The sequence below is a fragment of the Sciurus vulgaris genome (assembly GCF_902686455.1).
Source record: "Sciurus vulgaris genome assembly, chromosome: 12".
NCBI classification, from domain to species: Eukaryota; Metazoa; Chordata; class Mammalia; order Rodentia; family Sciuridae; genus Sciurus; species Sciurus vulgaris.
Window position 1 is genome coordinate 7406123 of NC_136473.1, and position 22162 is coordinate 7428284.

At 43.3% G+C, this 22162-nt stretch overlaps 1 long non-coding RNA gene across 3 annotated transcripts; it reads left to right on the plus strand.

Moving 5' to 3' along the window:
* The first annotated feature begins 2087 nt into the window (after positions 1-2087).
* LOC306642207 lies at positions 2088-16142 on the plus strand. Of its 3 annotated transcripts, none has more exons than XR_013758421.1 (5): positions 2088-2468; positions 2766-3414; positions 9843-10114; positions 13164-13470; positions 15794-16142. It is a non-coding gene; the product is annotated as an uncharacterized lncRNA (long non-coding RNA). The 3 variants fall into 3 exon arrangements; XR_013758423.1 differs by lacking the exon at positions 15794-16142 and having other exon boundaries at positions 9843-9967; positions 10054-10114; positions 13164-15083; XR_013758422.1 differs by lacking the exon at positions 15794-16142 and having other exon boundaries at positions 13164-15083.
* The last annotated feature ends 6020 nt before the right edge of the window (positions 16143-22162 follow it).

Genomic DNA, 22162 nt, shown 5'->3' on the forward strand with positions numbered 1-22162 from the left:
TGCTTCAGTTATTTATATGTGGAAAATATTAACTACAGAAAAAAATAATAGATGATGAAGCCATTATTCAAAGTCCAGGAAACAGGAGATATCACAGAGTTGAAAATAGAGGGAAGGAAAGTCTCATTATGGACAGACTAGGGCTGAGATACCCATGACCATCCTGCTGGAGAAGATGCCTTTCTAATTCTGAAACTCGGTAAGAAACCTAGACTGGAGATAAGAAACACAAGGAACTCGTATATAAATGGTCCTGAAACCTTGGTGTTATGGTTTGCATGTGAGTTATCCCCCAAAAGCTCTTATGTGAGACAAGGCAAGAAGGCTTAGAGGCGAAATGATTGGGTTACGAAGTCTTAACCCAATCAGTAAAGTAACCCCCGACAGGGATTAACTGAGTCATAACTGAAGGCAGGTAGGGTGTGGCTGGAGGAGATGGGTCTTTGGAATGTGCCTTCGGGATCTACATTTTGTATCTGGTGAGTGGAGTCTCTCTCTCTCTGCTTCCTGGTGTGATGTCTTTGGCTGCTTTCCTCCACCACACTCTCATGCCTTAATGTTCATCCTCATCTTGAGCCCCAAGGAATGGAGCTGGCCTTCTATGGACAGGGACTCGGAAACTGTGAGCCCCCAAGTAAACTTTTCCTTCTCTAAAATTGTTCTTGTAAGGTCTTTTAGTCACAGCAGCGAAAAAATTGACTAAAACACGTGGGTCACCAAGAAGGTTAAGTGGCAGTAAGTAGTTAGGATTGTGGATATTTAGGGAGGTGCAGGCAGAGAAAGTGGATTGACAGTAATTGTCTGGTGGAGCTACTAGGGATTCCCTGGGACCAGCCTCAGATAGAGTGATAGAAGGCAGGAGAAGAAAGTTTTTTTGTTTTTGCAGTGCTGGGGATCAAACCCAGGGCCTTGTGCTTGCAAGACAAGCACTCTACTGCCTGAGCTATCTCCCCAGCCCGAGAAGAAAGTGTTCTCAGGACTGAGTTGACAATAACATCAGAAAGAGCCAAAGGATTTGGTAAGAGGATGTCCTGGTGAAGTTGTTCAATGCTGCTTCTGTGGAGGGGAAAGAATGGAAAGCAGATTTCCGTGGGACGAGGGGAGAGTGTTGGAAAATGATCCCTGGGAATCCCACACGGTGGATGGAGCATTCCAACCGTCCTGTGATCCCTCACCCGGTAGAGCTAACCTGCCGAGAGCACCGGCCGACTTTTTTTTGTTTGGCCTTTGCTCCATGGCTGTGCAGCAGCCCCAGCAGACTGCAGCCTGGGGTAAAGACCCTACTGTCAGCGGTGACTCGGGCTGTCATCTGCCTTTTGACGTCACCGTCTCCAAGATAACTCCAAGTAGCTGTTCAACCTCTCCAGGCGGAGCACTTGGCTTTGGTTTCCCTGGGTCCCTGTACTAAGCCTTGAGCTTACCATTGCCTTTCTGAGGGATGAATGCCCAAAACTGTCTCTGAAAAATTAAGCTGGGATGGAGTCTAGATTTCAAAAAAAAAAGCAGAATCAAAGGTGTATCTTCACAGAAGTCAATTTTCCCTCAGTTTTGAAGGTAAACACACCAATTCTGTAGAGCATGATGGTACATGAAGGTGAATTAAGCACAAAACGTGAAATAAAGGTTAAACTGAAGAGAAGTGAAAACTCTGGGGTAGGATAATTTTTAACCACCCTTCCTCTGTGGAGTCACCAAGGCTGGTAAATGAAATTAAACTGTATTATAGAAAGAGTGGAAATTAGGGAATCCAAAAAGAAAGGGATTTGAAGAGTGAAGAGAAAGCAAGGCAAAGCCGAAACCATAGGATCCGTGTGAAGAATATCAGAAGACTCATATTTTATAAGAAATAGCTGGAAGTTGGCAAGTGCCGTCTACACCTGGGATCCCAACAGCAGGGTTTGGCAGCGGCTGGCAGTTTGTGGAGACAGGCCAGCCAGTAAACAGCAGGTTTGCTCATGCTGAATACCAGGTAACCGGGGCATCCAGGTAGATGGAACAGTCGGGACTGAGGGGGATCTGCTGGAGTCCCTGCCACTCAGGAAGTGCTTCCACTGCTGTTGGTGACCTCAACAGCTCCTGAGCCCCACGTCACAGCTTTTAAAGAGCAGAAGAAAAGAGTTTCAGAGATAATCTTTTCTGAGAAAATCAGCAGAATGATCGGTTGACTTGTCAGTTGGTGAGGAGCGCCTATCATGTCCATCTCTAACTCCATCAGGAGGAAAAGACAAGGGCCAATGCCCAAGGCCCACGAAGAGAAATCCAGAAAGGACTCGAAGTGGTGTCCAACACAGCTGCTGGCAAAACTCAGCCCAAAATTCATGAAGGGAAGAAAGTCTGCTTGTGAAGATCACAGCAATAAAGTGGTACTGTCTGCCCCTGTGCGTCCCTGACCCATGACCTGAAGACACTGCAGTCACATGTACCACGTGACGGGGGCTGGGAGCCACACTCAGGCCCCCGTTTCAAAGGTGAGTATGTGGGTAGAAGCCCAGGTGGAGCGCTGGCAGGGATTACCAAGACTGCTGGTGGCAGATGCAGGGTTAGACCAGGCCCCCTGTTTCTGACCCCCTCTCCTTTCCTCTGTATCCGGCTGTCTTCTAGTTACATGAATAGTTTCTGTCGATACAGCTGGCCTCACATTTACCATAATTCTAGATGTTTCTATTTGTCGCCCTTGTTCTTTGATCTGTTTTCTGCTTTTTTCTTGCTTTCTCCAGTTCATTGAGGATTTTATAGAATTTCATTTTTCTTTTCTCTCTTAACAGGTCAATTATACTTCTTCACTCCCCACGCCCCCAGCTATTGCCCTACAGTTTGCAGTAGAGTTTTATAATTAAATGAAGTTCACTTACACATAGCCCAGCACTTAGTCCTTCCTATGCCTCCTTCCCATCCCCTCCTACACTGCTGGTATTCATTTCACTCATCCATAAGCTCTAATTTTCTGCTACATTACTGTTATTATTTTGAACAAACTGTTACCTGTTAGCGCCGTTAAGAGTCAGAAAAATGAAAAAATTTATCTTACCCCTATTTTTCCTTCTGAAAGCCTCTTCCTCTATGTAGATCCAAATTTCTGACTTATGTCATTGTCCTGTCTGAAGAATTTCTTTTGACTTTTTTTTGCAAGGCAGATCTCCCAGCCACACATTCTTTTATTTTTTGTTTGTCCGTGAAAGTCTTAATTCAACATCTGCTCTTGATTAGTTTCTCTAGACACGGACTTCTAGATTAGTGTGTTTTCTTTCCACCGTGAGCCTCCAGCAAGCATCAGTTATGCGGCCAGTCCCCCGAGCTTTCCTGTGTCCTCCTGCTTCTCCAGTTTTGGGGGTGGCAGTTTGCCCTGTGACCTCAGTTCTCTGGAGTTTCTAAGAAGAATTGCTGAGTCTCAGCCTGCTCATTGTTTTTCTTATGGTAAGTGAGAGTGATAACTGGGCTTTTTACAGATCAGACTGGAAATCTAAATATACCTTATTACTTCCATGAAATTAACCATGTCCACTAAATAATTTATTGATTAATCCATTTGGTAATGGCTCTCTCCTCCATTCTTAGTTCTTGTCATTTGAAACAGTCTTATTCAGAAATATTCAATTGACTGTTTCCACTAACTAGTCTCCAATGTTCCATGACCACTACCTGAAGCATGGATTCTTAGTTACCAACCCCCATTATCCATTTGCACTGAAAATTCCTACTTTGGGGCTGTATGAATGGGCACCTGGGGAAAAGCTGCATTTCCAAGCCTCTCATACAACCCATGGTGGCCACGTGGATGAACTTGGGCCAATGGTATCTAAGTGGAGTTCAGGCCATGACCTTCCACCCACCCTTCTAGCTCTCTGCACCCCGGCATCCCTTTGAGTCCAGGCCGCATCCTTGACTTGAGTTCACTTGCTCTTTCCGTCTCTGGATGTCTGGTGAGTCAAGCCCATCGCTTCTCCCATTTGGATCACTACAGTTACCTTCTATTTTTAATAGTGTGAAGCTGAATGTGCATGTAAGTTTTAAGTGGGATACAGAGAGAAGCAAGTCACATCCCCAGGGACTGATTCCCAGAGAGATCCTGACTTCACAAGCAACAGTGGGCTTCTTTGTAGTCCCATTTTCCTCCTTTGCTCTTTTCCACCATGTTACTACTTATCAGTGTGTGCGCTGAGGACCCCCTGTCTTCTCTTGTTTGGTAGCTGACAAAATACATATTAATGAACCCCGTCTCAGACATGCAGAATCAGAATCACCAGTGCGGGGCCTGAGATTTGCAAGTACTTAGGGTGATCTTTGGGTGTATTAAAAGGTGACAATTTCTCTGGTATCTGAGTAGAAATGTGGGAAATAGAAAGCTCCCATCTTCTCGAAGTCCACAAATTCAACCTTGTAAAGAAGAAAAAATGTATACAATGACAATTTGAGGGGAGATATGGTAAGTTCTATGATGAAGCTTCAAGGAAATGAAAATACAGATTCCCATGCCGTTGGCTCTTTGTATCTGTGCATTCCACATCTATGGATTCAATCAATTGTGGATTAAATACACATACACACACATATGTAAATGTCCATGTATATATATGTATAACTGCACCTGTACTGAACACATACAAACTTTTTCCTTGTCATTATCCCTAAAAATAATAATATAGTATAGCAGCTATTTATATGGCATTTGCATCTGCATTAGGTATCATAAGTAAGTAAAGATGATTGAAAGTATACAGAAGATGTGTCCAGTTTCTATGCAAATACTACTGCATTTTATATAAAGGACTTGAGAGAGGACTTGTTTTGGGGAAGGATCCTAGACCCCCCACCCTCACCCAGAAAACAGAGGGATGACTATATTTGTAAACCTACCCTGAGTTGAGAACAATCAGGTTAGTTTTTCAAATGACAGTTTCAGTAATAATTATTTTATTTTATTTTTGTCACGGGATAAGGCACAACCAAGAAATTTGTGGATTAGGGCCAAGAATAGATGGAAGAACCTGAAACCAGGAGGTAAAATTTTGTCTTGGCAAATAATCGCTTTGGACTAAATTAAAACTGGAAGTGACTGACATGAACCAGGGGCCTGGTTCAATAGATAAGCAGAGGTTAAAACCCAAGCCAAGGTAAAAAGCCATAGGACACAAAATTCGGGGTTCAGGGTCCAAGCTCAGAGTGCCTCCTGGTTTCCCGCGAGGATAGCACTCTTTGCACCACTAAGTAACAAAAGTGTTTCTGATGAAAGGGTGATGGTGACCAAGATATGTTGACTGTGGCAGTGGCTGAGACTGCTGGGGACAGTGAGACTTCATTAGGTAATGGCTTTGGCATGGAAGCAGGGGTTGGCCAGAGGAGGCAGCTCAGGAAAGCACAGCTCTTAAAAAGGAATGGAAAGGATAAGTCACCACTGTGGGAGAGAGGGCTTATTGGGTTATGAAACACTGACACACAGTGTAGACACCTCGGCAAAGAAACAGGACAGCAAGCTAGGGCCTCCACCCCTTGTCCTCTGCCTTCCATGCTGAGCCTCTGAGAGGGCTGCACTGTCGGTTGGCTTGGAAGCAGAGGAAGGGACCAGGCTGGGTTGAGAGGGCATTTGCTGTTGCTGCTTCGCATTTATTTGTCCTCATTCTCTATGCACTGGTTTCCCTTGGAGAGTGGTCCCTCCCCACTGTGTTTTGTCTGGGTGGATAGGTCCACTAGAGAGAGGCAGGGTCAAATCAAGAAGCCCAGACTCGCTGTTGGTTTCTCTTGCGGTCATACTGGTCCATCGGAGGACCTCAAGGACAGAGGATGGTGATGCCAATTCATTCTGTGGCAGAGTCAAAGACCAAGCTCTCATCTGGACTTTAAGTCCACAGGCTCTGGGCTCTGCTTATCTCTGAAGTCGGGTCCTACTATTCGCCATCCTCATTACCCTTCTCCAGCCACATTGACTTCTTCCATGACTCAAATGCGCTATGCACGCGCCTCCTCTTTTCATGGTTCTATATTTCTAAGGCGATCAATAATTTCAAACAGCATAAAATCTAGTAAGAGAGAACAACATTCTGAAGATATAAAGAATTAGCAAATTACAGATATTTGTACATAAGCAAAGGTAGACTAAAGAAAAGAGATATGTCATGTTGATCATTTCTGCACTAGCCAGTTGCCAAATGGTCAAATAATTGATGAGACTTTGTTTATTCACCAAGTTATTGAGCAAACATCTGTTAATCAGTACCTACTAGATGCCAAGGTCTAAAGATATAAAGATAATATGACAGCATTGCTGCATTTAGGCGATTGTTTCTGTGGCTGAGAACTTATGTCAATTAATAAGTGTAATAAATAGAGATGAAATTTTAGTTCAGTTTCTCAGAATAGTGAATAGATTTGTATTGAGTAACCAAAGAAAGGACTAATGAGACTAGAACTCTAGACTCCTCTCCTAAGTGGGAGGAGTCTAGTGCTTTGCTACTTAGAAGAGAACGGCTTCTAGAGCAACGGCATTGTTCTGTAGCCCAGCGGCTTGAGAAGCTGAGGCAGGAGGAAAACCTGGGGCCTGGAACTCAAGGTCAGGCTGGGCCACAGTGAGACCCTGCCTGAAAATTAAATAAATAAGGAAAGGAAGGAAGGAAGGAGAGAAGGAAGGAAAGAAGGAAGGAAGGAAGGAAGGAAGGAAGGAAGGAAGGAAGGAAGGGAGGGAGGGAAGGATTCAGAAGAGGAAGTTTTCTCTCATTCATTACTATAAGTTCTTCCTCAGTTTGGAGCATGTATTAGTCAGCTTTTTGTCTGTAACTAAAATATATGACCAACAAGCAATCAAACAAACAAACTTAGAGGAGGAAAAGTTTATTTTGGCTCAGAGTTTCAGAAGTTTAGTCCATGATGGGCTGACTCCATTGCTCTGGACACAAGGAGAGGCAGAACATCATGGTGGAAGGGTGTGGTGGAGGAAGGTTTCTCTGTTTGTGGAGGCCAGGAAGCAAGGGATAGAGGGGGTACAGGGATGATGAACCCTTCTGGGGTATGTCCCCATAGATCCACCTTCTTCAGCCATGCCCCATCCACCTACAATTACATCTAGTTAGTCTGTTCAAATTCGGATAGACTGTTAGATTACAGATCTTGTCATCCAGTAGTTTCCCCTCTGAATATTCCTTCATTGACACAGGAACTTTGGGCAGGAACCTTATACACAAACCATCAAATTCTGACCGTAACTCCCAAATCTTTATGTCCATCTTACAATGGCAAAATGCACTTAGTCCACCTCCAAGAGTCCCCGTGATCTTAACAATTCCAGAATTGCCCAAAAGTCCAAGTCCAAAGTCTCATCTGAGACTCAAGGCAAACTCTTGGTTGCAAATCCCTGTAAACATCAAAAACAATTTCTATATATCCAATACACATTAGCACAGAATAAACATTATCATTCCAAAAGGGAAAAACAGGAGCATAGAAAGAAGGGATGGGAGCTGAGAGGGGTGGAGCACACCTGTAATCCAGCAGCTTGGGAAACTGAGGCAGGAGGATTGCAAGTTCAAAGCCAGCCTCAGCAAAAGTGAGGCTCTAAGCAACTCAGTGAGACCTTGTCTCTAAATAAAATTCAAAATAGGGCTGGGGATGTGGCTCAGTGATTGAGTGTCCCTGAGTTCAATCCCTGGTACCAAAAAAAAAAAAAAAATTTTTTTTTTTTTTTTTTTAAAAGAAGGGATAGGACCAAAACAAGTCTGAAACCCAGCCAGACAGGTCCCCTAACTCCACAGATAGCATCTGGGACACATAGTAATGAGACGTGCTCTCCAAAGGGTTTGCGCAGTCCTGCTCCTTTGCCCTCATCAGTTGCAGTGCACATGGGGTCTCTTTTGGGCTGACTGTCTCTGCAGCTGGGAGCTTTCCTCAGCAGATAGTCCATATTACTGGCATCTCTTATTTCCTGGGGTCTCCATTCCAGCTTCAACTTCATCTTCACAATTTCACATATCACGCCCTCAGGGCAGGCCACAGGAACTCTAACCCTGCTACACTTTACCTGGCCTCTCAGGCCTTCCTTTGAAATCTGAGCCAAAGGTTCCATGACTCCTCCCTAATTCCAACAGCCTGTATTCCTGCAGAACCAGTTACAAATGGATAATTCCAACATCTGCTGCCAGTTTGTGCAGTAGCTAAGGGCACTGGGATCAGAGCTGCAGTAGCCATGAGCACGTGGGTATAAGAGTATGATGAAACAACTTCCTAGGCCCCCTGTGCAAGCAGGGTGCCCCCATGATCTCTTTTCAAAGAAATTTTCCTTTTTTATACCCTTAAGCCCACAGTGGCTGTGGTCTTTCAAATTCCCAAGATGCCTCAAGTCATCTTTCCTATTGTCATTGGGCAAATTACTTAGCATCTCTTTAACAGCTATAACCTCTGACAACCACATCTTCCTTGGCCCTAGTTTTATATGCACTTCTCTGGTCAGACTGCAAATTTTAAAAATTCTTCAGCTCTGCTTTCTGCCCCTGATTTTCACAGTAAACCTGATTAAAAGTTGCCAGCAAAATCTACACCACTACCTGAATGCTATGCTGCCTTAAATGTCCTCTGCCAGATTAATTAGTCCCTCACCTTTAAATTCATCCTCACACAAAGTTTTATGATGTGGGTAAAATTTGGACAAGTTATTTGAAAAAATGTAACATGAAAAGCCTTGAGAGTTCTTACAGACTCCCAAGAGAGTCCTTATTTCCTTCTGCAACCTCATGAACAGGTTTTATTGTCTGTATTGGTCTTCTGAGCTTCCACCAGTCACCCATTAAGATCCACTTACAACACTGCAGCTTTTCCACAATGCATCTCCAAAATTATTACCCTATGTATGTATATGATTACATGATCAGTGTGATTCAACAGCATGTACAACCAGAAGAAGGTGAAGTTATACTTCATTTATATATGATGTATCAAAATGCATTCTGGCGTCATGTATAACTAATTAGAACAAATTTAAAAATCTTTAAAAAATAAAAAGAAATTTAAAAATTTAGAAAAATTTCTTTTGGCAATAAAAATTATATATTACTGCTGAAAAAAAAAACTTAATAAGAGAAACAAATGCAATTATGTGTTGGCATTTGGGGCAACCAGAGTGGGGGTTTGGGAAGACTGAAATTCTGTGCTCATTGATACCACGTATGCAACTCAGGCAGGAGATTTGGCCACTGCAGTCCAGGAACCAATGTCTTGAAGCTGGTTTATGATTGTCCTGGAGTCTGTGTTGAAATAATCAAGGGCAACTTAAAAAAAAAAAAAAAAAAAATATATATATATATATATATATATATATATTCCTTTTTAGTTTGCAGTGGACTTTATTTTATTCATTTATTTATATGTGGTGCTGAGAATTGAACCCAGTTGCCTTACATGTGCTAGAAAGTGCTCTACCACTGAGCCACAACCCCAGCCCAAGAGCAATTTTTGAGTGCTTACTATGTACTTGGTGCTGTGCTAACATGTTTTTTGTAGATATTATCTTAGATACTCCCTACCAGACCCTATAGATGAAGGATTATTAGTACTGATGCAAGATACTTATCTTCCAGTTTAGGAAGCAGAGACAATGGGAAGTTAAGTGACTTGCCCAGGGTGGCCAAAGGGGGTCTATTCCAAGCCTGCCTGACTTGGGGCATCTGGGCTCTTGACCTAGTCCTGCAGGCTGGTGTCTGTGGCACCAGGGACAGTCGCAGTTCACTCCTTGCCCGGGTCCACCATGTGCCCAGCTCTGCCCACTTGCCTCTGTCTCCCTCTGTCAATTTCTGTGCCTCCTCCCCTGCCCTGCCCTCACCCCCCTTAACGTTGAGCTATGGCTCTGCTCTGGGGGCCCACAGGTGGCCAGGCAGCCTGTTGGACTCACCTGAGGGGCCTGGGCTCTACTCCTGATGGGACGATGGGTCAGATGTTGACCCAAACAAGAGCAAGACAAGCATCTTTGTGGGGACTTCGAGGACATTCTGTGTAAGTGCTTTTGCCTCGTCTATGTTTCTCTTCTCAACAGCACTTTAGTGAAATGCTCTGAGTCAGACTCTGCTCTTTCCATAGCTCTCTCTGGTGAAAATACCCATTTCATCAGCTGGAATCAGCTCGGTCTCCATTATAAATGGTAAGGATTGTTAACATGGCTCCCTGGGAATAATGAGGATAATAACACTTATCTTTTACTTTCTTCGTACATCAAAGAGTCCATCAGCTCAAATATCATGCAAACACTTTGTTTTGAATAGTTTTGCAAATTAAGCATTCACTTCTACTCATTTTAAATCATGCATCTTTTTAAAGTATAGCGCTTCTAACCTGAAATTTGTTTTTCCCTTGATAAGCATTTTTCTATTTTATGCATTGCATTATGCCTTCGTGTACACGTTTCTGGCTCAGGAAATATTCAAGCAGTGGCTTCTAGAAATGGATAGAAAATTGGATTTGATATCCACTAAGATTCCCTCTCTGTGAGACCTATAATCCTTATGGCATGAAAACCTCATTAAGTTGAAACCTGGTAATTTGTAATAATCATACTGGGCTCAAGTTGTAGTGTACTTTTTTTTTTTTTTTTTCTCGGAGTGCTGGGAATCGAACCCAGGGCCTTGTGCTTACAAGGCAAGCACTCTACCAACTGAGCTATCTCCCCAGCCCCTGTAGTGTACTTCTGAGCTAATAAAAAGTCTTCCTAAGCAAGAAATGCTGCTGGAGAGTAAATTGAGGTCAAGTATTATAGGTGTACCATATAAATAATTTGTACGATGACTAAAATAGTTATTGGAGATAGTTTCCAAGGAATGTTTTTCTACTTAGCAAACCCTGCATTCACATATTTTTGGTACTAAATGTACTTGACTTTTCTCTAATTAGCCTAAATTGATAGGGGTTTGCCCTTTGTAGGTATCTTAACTATACATGTAGAAAAATGATTTTAATAAGACTCCTTCTAATCAAAAGAACACAAAGCCAAGTTAACTGAGGATGGAGACTTTGACTTCATAGTTAGCTGTTTTAAATCCGATTGTCCCAAAAGTTCTGAAAATTTCACTTGCTTTGTTGATCGTCTCTCAGAAAGCTGAAACCCCCTTGAGCCACAAGAAAACACTTGGCTTATGGAATGAAGTGATGGAAACACTGGGTAAAAATTGCATCTTGGAATTTGTGGTAGCAGCAGAAGTGAGTCCCTTTGTGTGTCAGCAGGGAACATGCATACTGAAGAAAGTTCTAGAGAGAGATGTAGTTCCGTTTTAATTGCAAATTCAACGTGTGTCAACACTATGATGTGTCTGGGGAGAAAACTGATGTTATCTTCAATTTTATTGTGTATTTCCCAGAACAATGACTATACCATGACCCCTAAGATCCTTTGCCCAGGTCAGACCACATCTTGGGCATTGTGCTCAGGTCTTGGTACCATATTTTAAGAGAGACTTGGACAAACAGGAGGTTTAAATAAGATTAAACAACAACAAAAACCAGGAAACTATGTTGAGGAATAATTGAAAGAAATAGGAATAATTCCTGGATTGGAAAGGATTTCAGGAAAAATATTTTAAAATATTTAGAAGAAAATTAAGAAAATGATTCTACTTTTACTAAGTAGGGCAGTTGCAACTTGTATTTGGTCTTCCTACATCTTCCTTTGTTGTTTGTCTTCTATGACAGTTTGGATATGAGGTCTCCCGCAAAAGTTCCTGGGTTTAGGTCAGAATGTGAGAGGTGAAATGATTTGATTATTGGAGCTATAACCTAATCAGTCCATCCTAGTTTGAATGGAATAACTGGGCAGTAACTGTAGCAGGTGGGGCATGGCTGGGGAAGGTAGGTTAGTCAGGATGTGTTCTGGAAAGGTACATCTTACCTGTAGCCCTTTGCTTACTTCCTGGCCTCCGTGAGTGGAGCAGTCCTCTTCCACCATCTCTTTCCACCATGATATCTTCCTCACTTCAATCTCAGAGCAATGGAATCAGCCCTCCACCAACTAGTCCTCTGAAACTGTGAGCCAAAATAAACTTTTCCTTCTCTAAGTTGTTCCCATCAGGTATTTTGTTCACAGTAATAAAAAGCTAACTTATTTTCGCTTCCACTCAAGCCCATTTCAGATGAGGGTCAGATACTGAATTCTATTGTTGGGGGGTCTTTTTGGGGGGGGCATGCTTGATGAAAAGGGCTTTTCCTAACTTTTAGAAAAGCTTGGAAGGAATTGAACAAATAGTAGGGTCAAGAGAGGAATGACATTTTTAAGAATAAGGAGAAAAAAGTTATCCTGAGAGGAAGGGAATGGAAGTCTAGTGGCCTGCCCCAAGGTTACAAACAATCTGGTGTGTCCCCAGGAGGCAGTGGGACCTCAGGGATGTCTGTGGCCTGCACAGTACAAAAGCCTCAAATGGGACACGGAAGTTCAAGGATCTGTGAGCACTCAGGGTCAAGACCATGGACGGACTGATGTAGGATTCAGGAACATTCCCTGAATATTTGACTCTGCATAAGCTGCTGGTACTCTTTCATTGCCCTGGGGTTGTAGGTGACTGCTGGGAACCTGGTTCTGGCTGAGAGCATCACCATCAACACGAGGAGGTTGACACACAAATATAAACTGACGCAGAAAAGGACAATTTCTCGCAGAAAACGTTTGAATGAAAGGATCAACAAGTTGAAGGTTCTAGATGGAGGATTTTAGTTAATGCAAGAAACTTTTAACCATTGATCCTATCCAGCAACAGGATGAATTTCTTTGAGAAGCCATGAGCTCCCATCAAAGGGATGCCCATGTTTCAGGGAAAATGGCAAGAGAAAACCCTATGATAGGCCATACAAACTGGATTGATAGTTTCCATCCTTTCCGATGCTGGGTTGAATGACTCTATGGATCAATAGAATCCCTGGCTCACAAGCGGGTGTGGGATTTCAAATCTGAGCAGCCGGTAAATATTTGCACAGAAGCCCTTTGCAAGCAGTCATTAGGAATTCTGTATCATAACACTTTGCACTGAATAACAACTGAAGTGTTTATTTTACTCTGGTTCCTAGAATGGGTGACTAAACCCATTTTCAAAGAGGGAAATGACGGCTGCGTCAGCTTTGATTGTTCTCCAAGTTGGGGTGTTCCTTTCTTCTTTTTTGATGTCTAAGGAATGTGTTTTCTTTCATTTTTATGGTGACTGTGAGACCAGACCGAGCATCCACAGAGAAGAAATTTGGAGTATGCATTGGAAGTTCTACTGGAAGGATTAGGGACAGAGGAAAGAGAAGATGGGGACTGAAAAAAAAAGAGTGGAATGTGGCCAAGAGCACTCCCAGGTTTTATGACGGGAAATGTGGGGGCTCCCAGTGTTGCACTTGGCTCTATGGTCCTGTGACCGCTCTGCTGTGTGTCAGCTGGATTGTCGGCATTGGCACAAACTGATTCAAGTGGCATTAGCACACACACCCCCTCACCGAGCTGCCGGAGCAAAGTCTGGCGCCCAGTTCCTTTGGCAGGTATTCAAACCCGGCTTCAGCTCTGGACGAGGGTTGCTTGTGCAAAAAAGTCACAGCAGAATTTTGTTCTTTAATTTTAACTGTTTTTCATTTTAGTGAAAGTTTCAAGAGGTCCAACTAGTTCAAATATGAAAAGGTGGAAAAATTACTTTTCTTTCCTATTTCCGACATCCACATAAAAATTATTTTTGTCACTCAAGTGACATATAATGTGACTATATAATGCTACAGGTATTAAATGCATGGAAAGGGAAGATGTAAAGGAGAAAGAAGTTACTCTGATACAATGATATTTAGGTGGCTAGTATGTCGACTGCTTATGTTTCATAATTTGTAGAATTTGGGGAATTAGGAAGTAGAGGTGACCAAAAGTATTTTATAACAATGATTTTCTTCAGTGAGTAGGAACTTCTGGTTTTGATTGCGTATCACTCCATCCCCTGACTGTACTTCCACATAGAGAAAACAGGTTGGCTCGTCTGTCTTGGGGCGTGGGAGAGTTGCATTTATTGGACCAATTCTCCTGCTGATAACAATGGCAAACTCTGTAGTATCAACGACAGCAGTTTGAAGGCATCAGAGATCACATGAAAGACAGAAACTGGAAGGACACAATCCTTAAAATAAAGGAAGTGAATTAAGTGATATGGTTTGATCAGTTTCCCCCAAAAGGCCTATGTGTTGAAGATTTGTTCCCCAGCCTGGGACACTCTTGGGAGATGGAAACTTTAAAAGAAGGGAAACGGTGGGAGGAAGTCTGGTCACTGGGGGCAAGCCCTTGAAGGGATATTAGGCCCCTGGGCCCTTGCTGTCTGTCTTGATTTTCAGGCCATCATGAAGTGAGCAACTTCTTCTGCCTCATGCTTTTGCTGTTATGCACAGTTTACTTTGCCATGGATCCAAAGCAATGGAGCCAAGTAACTACACACTGAAACCCCTGAAACCATGAGCCAAAATAAACCTTTCCTCCTTATATGTTGATTATCTCAGGTATTTTGTTACAGTGACAGAAAGCTAACTAATACCCTGAGTAAACTTAGTTTAACCACTTCATCTGACCTTTCCCCTAAGGGCACTCTCAAGTTCACCCAGGGCATGTGAAGATAGAGTTCAAATCTAAAGTGGCAATTTTACGAGACAAAGAGAAAAATGTGAAGTTTAAAGCTTCCAGAAGGGCTAGAAATTGAAGAGAAAAATAAGGAAGGGACCCACAAAGCAGGGTCTCCTAAAATTGTGCAAAGACATGTCTCTCATTCCTGGCTGGTTGCTGAACTGCACACGTGTAGGGAGACACTCCAGGGGGCTCGACACTAACCTGCATCTGGAGAGCTAAAGAGTCACATAGCTATTGTTGCAGCTACATGATGCAGACAGACAGTTGGGAGTTCAAATTCCACTGATTTAGAAAGGCTTTGTCAAGCACTGTTGCGATCCCAGAAGGAACCCCGTTTAGGTAGTGAGCATACATCAGGAATAAAGGGTGTTCTGTCCTTTATGTGAAAGTCAGTCACCTGCAGCTGCAAGAGAAAACACAGGACAGGCCAAGGGAAAAAAAATTATTTTAGTGGGGCAGTGCCGGGGAGTTAGATCAGAATGGAGGCACTTTGGATTGTGTAGAGGGAAATGGGGCGGGAGGGGATGGGGGAAGGAAAGAGAGTTGGCTGAGACAGACATCATCACCCTATGTACACATATGATTACATGGATGGTGTGAGTCTACATCGTACACAACCATAGAAATGAAAAGTTGTACACTATTTGTGTACAACGCACCAAAATGCAGTCTGTAAAAATAAAAAATAAAAAATTTTTAAAAAGAAATTCATTTTACTTTCAGGTTCTGGAGATAGGAGGCACACTACGCCGTGTAGGGCCAAAACTATGTGTGTGTAACTATGTCTTTTTTAAAATTTTATTTTATTTTGTTTTTGGTGCTGGGGATTTAACCTAGGGCTTTCCATGGGCTAAGCATGTGTTCTACCAGTGAGCCACATCCCCAGCCCCAGTTATCCCTCCTGTGATACTGGGCAAGTCCTCCTCTGCCCCGTGGCTGGGCAGAGGGGAGGGCAGAGTCTGACTCCATTAGAACCCAAAGTCCAGATACTTCTGCTCTGGCCCCTATCACTGCGGGAACACAGGCCTATGCCCTGGGCTTGGCCAGACATTTTAGACTCAGAATTTCAGACAAGAGTTGGCCATTTAAAATACAGGCCAAAGATCATCCAGCACAGGGGCTGTAGCAGAGGCGGGGCGCAATTGAGGGTTGGGTGGTGTGCTGTGTTGCGTGTGGGCAAACATCTCTGGGTTTCTCTTTCCCAGTTAGGTATCCAGCCTCCAGGCCACGTCCATGCTCACAGTCTCCTGTGTGCTTTGCTCAGCTACAGTTGGTTTCATTGCCTGCAACTGAGAACTGACCCACACACATTGGAATATCGGAAATCTGGACCAACTCCGGATAGCACAGGAGAATCTGTTCTATCCCTACCTCCTGTGTAGGAAAAGATGGCTGATGTAATGAGTTCTTTCAAGTCCTTCATTTATTTCCTGGGCTTGAGGCTGTGGTTTGACCCCAGATGAGAGGTTTCAGACCCCCTTGGCCCTACCTTAGGTTCTGAAGGGTTGTTGGTGTCTCAAGAAGCATATTTATCAACCTTCCAAAGACTCTGGTCTTTGACCTGAGTATTTTCTTTTTGAGTATTTAAATTGTATACTTGGTCTTTGGACATAGGTCAGAAATTGTTACAATGTGTTTGAGTTGAATAAACTCATTTGACATGATTTTCATTCTGTTTGGCAAAGCCAATAAGTTCTCAGAAGGAGTTTCTTGTATTCACTTTTTTCTGGCCTGACAAAGAATCTTTACTTGGCCAAACTTTAGTCAAGCTTCTGAATCTTCTGCTAGACCCATTTGTGCACTTCCTTATAATGTCCACTTTGGGCAGAGAGCCCTGCTATGTCCTTTTAGGGAGAACACCCCATCCCTGATATCTGATCACACCCACTATCTGATCAGGTTTCTCCTCCTCCACCATCCCTCAGGAGATGTCTGGTCACCTGGCCTGTCTTCTGCAAGAATCCTGTCAGGTCAGATTAGCCAGAATGTTCCTTACTTGCAGTCTTTGTAATTTTCCATCCCTGACCCCCTCACTGTATTTAGAACCATGCCCAATCTCTCTTCCCCACCATAGGACGCCATTGCAGTGGTCCCTGACCCAGTTAGGATGGTCCTGAACAGCCTGCCTCACTGTGTAGCTTCTGTAACAGGCCTCAGATTCTTATTTTACCCTTGTGCTTTTGAAAAAAAATATTTCACGTATTTCTCATTTTATTATACAGCATATTTCGTACCTTGCCTAATATTCCTTTTGGAATGGGATAGAAGAGAAAGAAAGCAAGCAAGAAAGAGAGAAAGAGAGAGAAAGAAAGACAGGTAGGCAGGCACAAACATTAAATAATGCTGATTGCATTTAATGGGTGTTATTAGCGTCAGAACTTCTGGGTTCGAACTCTTGCAAGTTACTCTTTCTGTGTCTCAATTTGTAAAATGGAAACAATGGTAGGGTTGATACTAAGATTAAATGAGATAAACGTTGATGTTAATCAAAGGATTGATCTGAAGATTAAATGAGAGAATAGAGGTAAAGTCTGTACGTGTTCTTGATGGGATAAAGGGTTTCATAGAAGGTAGCAGGCTGTATCACTATAACTCAGAAATATAAATAAAGGTTAGTGGGCCAGTCAGGCCCTGGTTTATCTTTGAGTTCAGCCTCTTACTAGCTGGTAACTGTAAAATTGTTCAGCCTTGATGAGTCCCAGTTCCTCATCCGATAGGCAGGAATCAATTGCATGGGATTTTGTGTAAATTAAATTATATTAGATCAGAAAAATGTTTAGTGAGTTGTTGGTGTTTAGTGAGAGTTCGATCATATCATTTTCTTTTCTCTTCTTTCCTATCACTACAAACAACATTTGGGTTCATTCTTAGACCTAAGTCTTGAAAAAAATCTTGCACTAGAAGACAACAGATGACCTGGAAACGTGCAAAGTTCATGTCACAGTGGTGCTAAATGATTCCTGAGTCCCAACAACCAGAGGGACATCTTTGGACACACATCTGAGACAGAAGAGAACCATAGAGCGATATCGATGCTGGCTGGACAGACAGGATCCGGGCAGCCACGGGTTACAATGGTCATTCCACGTGGTGCATAAGACACTCAGTAGTGAGATGGGGAAGGGGCTTTCTGGGAAGGCCAGCCGCTCAGCATCCACAGCAGCTGTGTAGTTCTGGAAAACTGGTTTCCTCACAGGGGAAGCAGTCAGAAGCCAGACCCCTGGGGGCAAGGCTGGACCAAGGCAGTCGGTCACAGGATTCCAGCCAAGCAGGCGAGGGGTCAGGCCAGACGCCAACCCTGGCGGGAACCAGAGCACTGGATAGGAAAAACAGCAGAGGCCTGGTCCCAAGAGCAGGGGCCCGTGGAGCAGGAAAGGGCTCCTGGCGCAGAGCCTGGGGCTCAGGGTGCACCTCTTTCCTCCTCTCCTTTCCCTGGTGGCTCCTCATTCTCTCCCCCGGCCCCCTCCCGCCACCTCACAGCCATGGTTTTCTTTTCTGGTCTCAGCTCTAAGCCTCATCAGTGTGTGGTTGACCCCCACATTTGTGTCTTCCTCCCAGACCTCGGTACACTGAATCGACTTTTATGTTAACTTGAGGTCTCCGCGTGAATGTCGACTTTGCTACTCATGCTTACTGATGTGTCCAAACATGAGCTCCGGATGCTTTTCTTCAAGCCAGCTCCCACCCATCATCTCAGTTAATTGCAGAACTTTCTTCCAGGTGTTTGGGTCAAAATCACAGGGACTCCTTGACTCCTCTTTTTCAACAACCCCGTCCTGTCCTCAGCCACCTCTAAGGACACCCCGGCTTCCAGCTTCCCTCCCACGCTTGCTGCTGGCATCCTGCTCTGAGCCACCCACAGGGAGATCTCAGAACCTGCGGACCCGCTGCAGGCTCACTGCCTGGCTGGCTGAGACAAGGCCCCAAGTGTGCCAGTGGCTGTGTGGGTCCAAACGCCCTCCCCTGTGCCTCCCCTCCCTAACTGCCTACTTCCTCACTGGAGGTGATAAATGGGCATGGTCATATTTTTGGATTAAATTCTTCTCAATTTCCTGTTTGATGATTCTGGAAGGATGAGTAGCTTGGTAAAACGCTAGGAATAAAGTGAAGGACTTTTCGGTAAAGTGATTCCATAAAAGAATCACTTATTCTCAAAGAAAATACAAATATATATAGATGTCCAGAAGGAAGTTCCAATTAACCTGACCCTAGGATTTGGAGATAATTACTAAAGAGTTTTGTATTTTGAAAGTGTTTATCAAAAAATTTTGACAGGGCTGAGGTTGTGGCTCAGTGGTAGAGCACTCATTTAGCACCCGTGAGGTCCAACAACAACTAAAAAATATACAAAGAGGGGGCTGGGGAGATAGCTTACTCGGTAGAGTGCTCGCCTTGCATGCACAAGGCCCTGGGTTTGATCCCCAGCACCGCAAAAAAAAAAAAAAAAAAAAAAAAAAAAAAAGCAGTCAAACTGTTTTTTAAAAAAAATGAGTTTTTTTTTTTCTTAGATATTAGAAAGCATCTATCAGAAGGGCTCATTTTTAATTATTGCATTATAATTCTCATTCTATTTTTACTTTATTTAATTTTAAAAATTTTCTAAGAGACAGGATCTCACTGTTTTGCTCTGGCTGGCCTCAAACTCCTGGGCTCAGGGGATCCTCCTGCTCCAGCCTCTGAGGAGTTGGGACTACAGCCTAGCTCCTATTCTGTTTTCTAAAATGTGATTTGAAGAGCTGCAGTAAATGCTGGGGCATTTTGCTGAGTGGTCATTCCTCAATCCCATGGAAGTTCAATGTTCCCTTTTTTCCGTGAGCTCACATTAAAGCCCCTGGCTGTCTCCGAGTCTATACATGGAGTAGGTCAGACTGTAATGACTGACCTGAGAAAGGGGCTTTCCTTACCCCCTGCACCATCTTCTCAGGGATCTTCACTTAAGGAGGGAGAGTCTGAGCAGAGTGTTGTCAGTGTGAGGGATATTATCTAATCAGGAATGATTTCTGAGCAGTGGACACTTGACCTTTGGGACCCATTAATCTGCCCGACTGCAATCTCTGGTCAGCTAAAATGCTGAGTACCAACCTCGGCCACACCTGCCAAGTGGCTCTCAAGTCCTTTGCAGGGTGTCCTTTTTTTTTTTTAATTTTAATTGTAAACAAATGGGATACATGTTGTTTCTGTTTGTACATGGAGTAACAGCATACCATTTGCGTAATCATACATTTACATAGGGTAATGATGTTTGATTCTTTCTGTTATTTTTTCCTTCCCCCTTCCCCCTCCCACCCCTCTTTTCCCTCTATACAGTCCCTTCTTCCTCCATTCTTGCCCCCCTCCCACTCCCCATTATGTGTCATCATCCGCTTATCAGTGAGATCATTCGCCTTTTGGATTTTTGAGATTGGCTTATCTCACTTAGCATGATATTCTCCAATTTCATCCATTTGCCTACAAATGCCATAATTTTATTATTTTTTATAGCTGAGTAATATTCCATTGTATATATATTCCACAGTTTCTTTATCCATTCATCAATTGAAGGACATCTAGGTTGGTTCCACAATCTGGCTATGGTGAATTGAGCAGCTACGAACATTGATGTGGCTGTATCTCTGTAGTATGCTGATTTTAAGTCCTTTGGGTATAGGCCAAGGAGTGCGATAGCTGGGTCAAATGGTGGTTCCATTCCAAGTTTTCTAAGGAATCTCCACACTGCTTTCCAGAGTGGCTGCACACTAATTTGCAGCCCCACAGGGTGTCCTTTTGGAAGGTGAGCAAGGCTGCACTAGATGCTCTGGGTTTATTCTACCCCTCTGTTCCCTGCATCAAAATAGCAAATTGCTGATATAGCCAATACCTGGTCTTGGGCAGACTGGTAATTTGGAGGCTGTTTACTTAACATCACAGTCCTATCAAGACAAGGCAATTTTCTGGAGTAGGGAAGCTTCTGTCTAGTGACTTCTAGACAACTACCATGGTGATAGACAAATCCATAAAAACTTCCAACTCCGTGGGCTGGGAATATAGCTCAGTTGGTAAAGTGCTTGCCTTGGAAGCACAAAGCCCTGGGTTCAATCCCCAGCACTGCAAAAAAAAAAAAAAAAAAAAAAAAAAAAAAAATTCCAACAACTCCATTGGTGGGCACGACCCTCTTCCTAGGTCACTCATTCATTCATTTGTAGTCCTTAAGGGAATGAACTGTGGAGTGAGATCGATCAGGTCTAAATTCAGCCTTTGCTGAATTCAAATCCCCAGCACCGCAAAAAAAAAAAAAAAAATTGAAAATAAAAAATAATGTGTCAGTTATATTTCTGGTACTGTGACAAAATACCTGAGAATAATTAACTTAAATAAGAAAAGGTTTAGTTTAGCTCACATTTTCAGAGGTTTTAGTACATGGTCAGCTGACTTAATTGCTTCTAGGCCTGTGGTGAGGTGGACTGTCCCAGTGGGGAGCATGTGGTAGAGTGGAGTTGCTCACCTCAGGGCAGCCAGGAAGCAGAGAGAAGGGTCTGAGGACAAGTATAGTTTCGAGAGCACGCCCCCAATGACCTACTTGCTCCAACTCATCTTCACTTCCTGAAGTTTCCACCACCCCTAAATAGCACCTTAAGCTATGAATCCATCACAGAATTAACCTACTGTCAAGTCAGATCCCTCAGGGCCCATTCATCACCCCAGGCCCCGCCTCTAAACACGGCTGCACTGGGGACCAAGCCCTCAGCACATGAGCTTCTGAGGAACATTTCAGACCCAAGCTATGACCTAATAGTACCAGATAGAAGGTCGTTGTGAAGATTGAATTCAAATCATTCCTAAAGTAATAAAAACAGTGCCAGGCACGTAGAGATCATTGCTGAATAGATAGAGTTAAATACACTCATTCCTTCCTCTGCTACTGATCAGTCTTAGACTCTGGGTCAGGAAATGTGCTGGATGTTGATGATACCACTTGGGAGGATAACCAAGCCACAGCCACTATGACCGTCCAGTGCAGCAGGACTCCTGGACGTTCCCTTTTAGATGAACGTCTCCAAGGTGGTCAATCCCATCTCCCCAAGAGTGCAGATGGCAAGACGCCTACTGTTAGTGGACGTGAGTTGTGAGTTCTCCTCACGACATGAATCTCCTGATGTGTCCAAAATTGGTGTAGAACAAGAGAGTGGGGACAAGACTGAGCAAACCATTATTATTCTGCAACATAAATTATTAATTCTGTTCCATTCTTAAGGTTTTCCCTAAATGCTAAAACATATTAGACATACACATACAAATTGTCTCTTGCCACAGGAGGCCCTGCACTGTCTCTGCCAGCGTGAGGGTCATTGCCGATGCAGACCCTTGACCTTGGACCAAAACTGCAAACAAAATAAACCTCTTCTTTTTATATCTTAAAAAATATATTAGATAGTCTTTATATTAATTTTAAATAGGCAAAGTCATATTAATGCCATAGAGTTTGCTTTATATTTGTCTTCATCTAGAATAAACCAATAGACTAACTGGCTTAACTTTGGAGAGACTGTTCATGTGCAATGACGGTAAAAGTAATTTTCTAAGAAAGCCACATCATGGCCT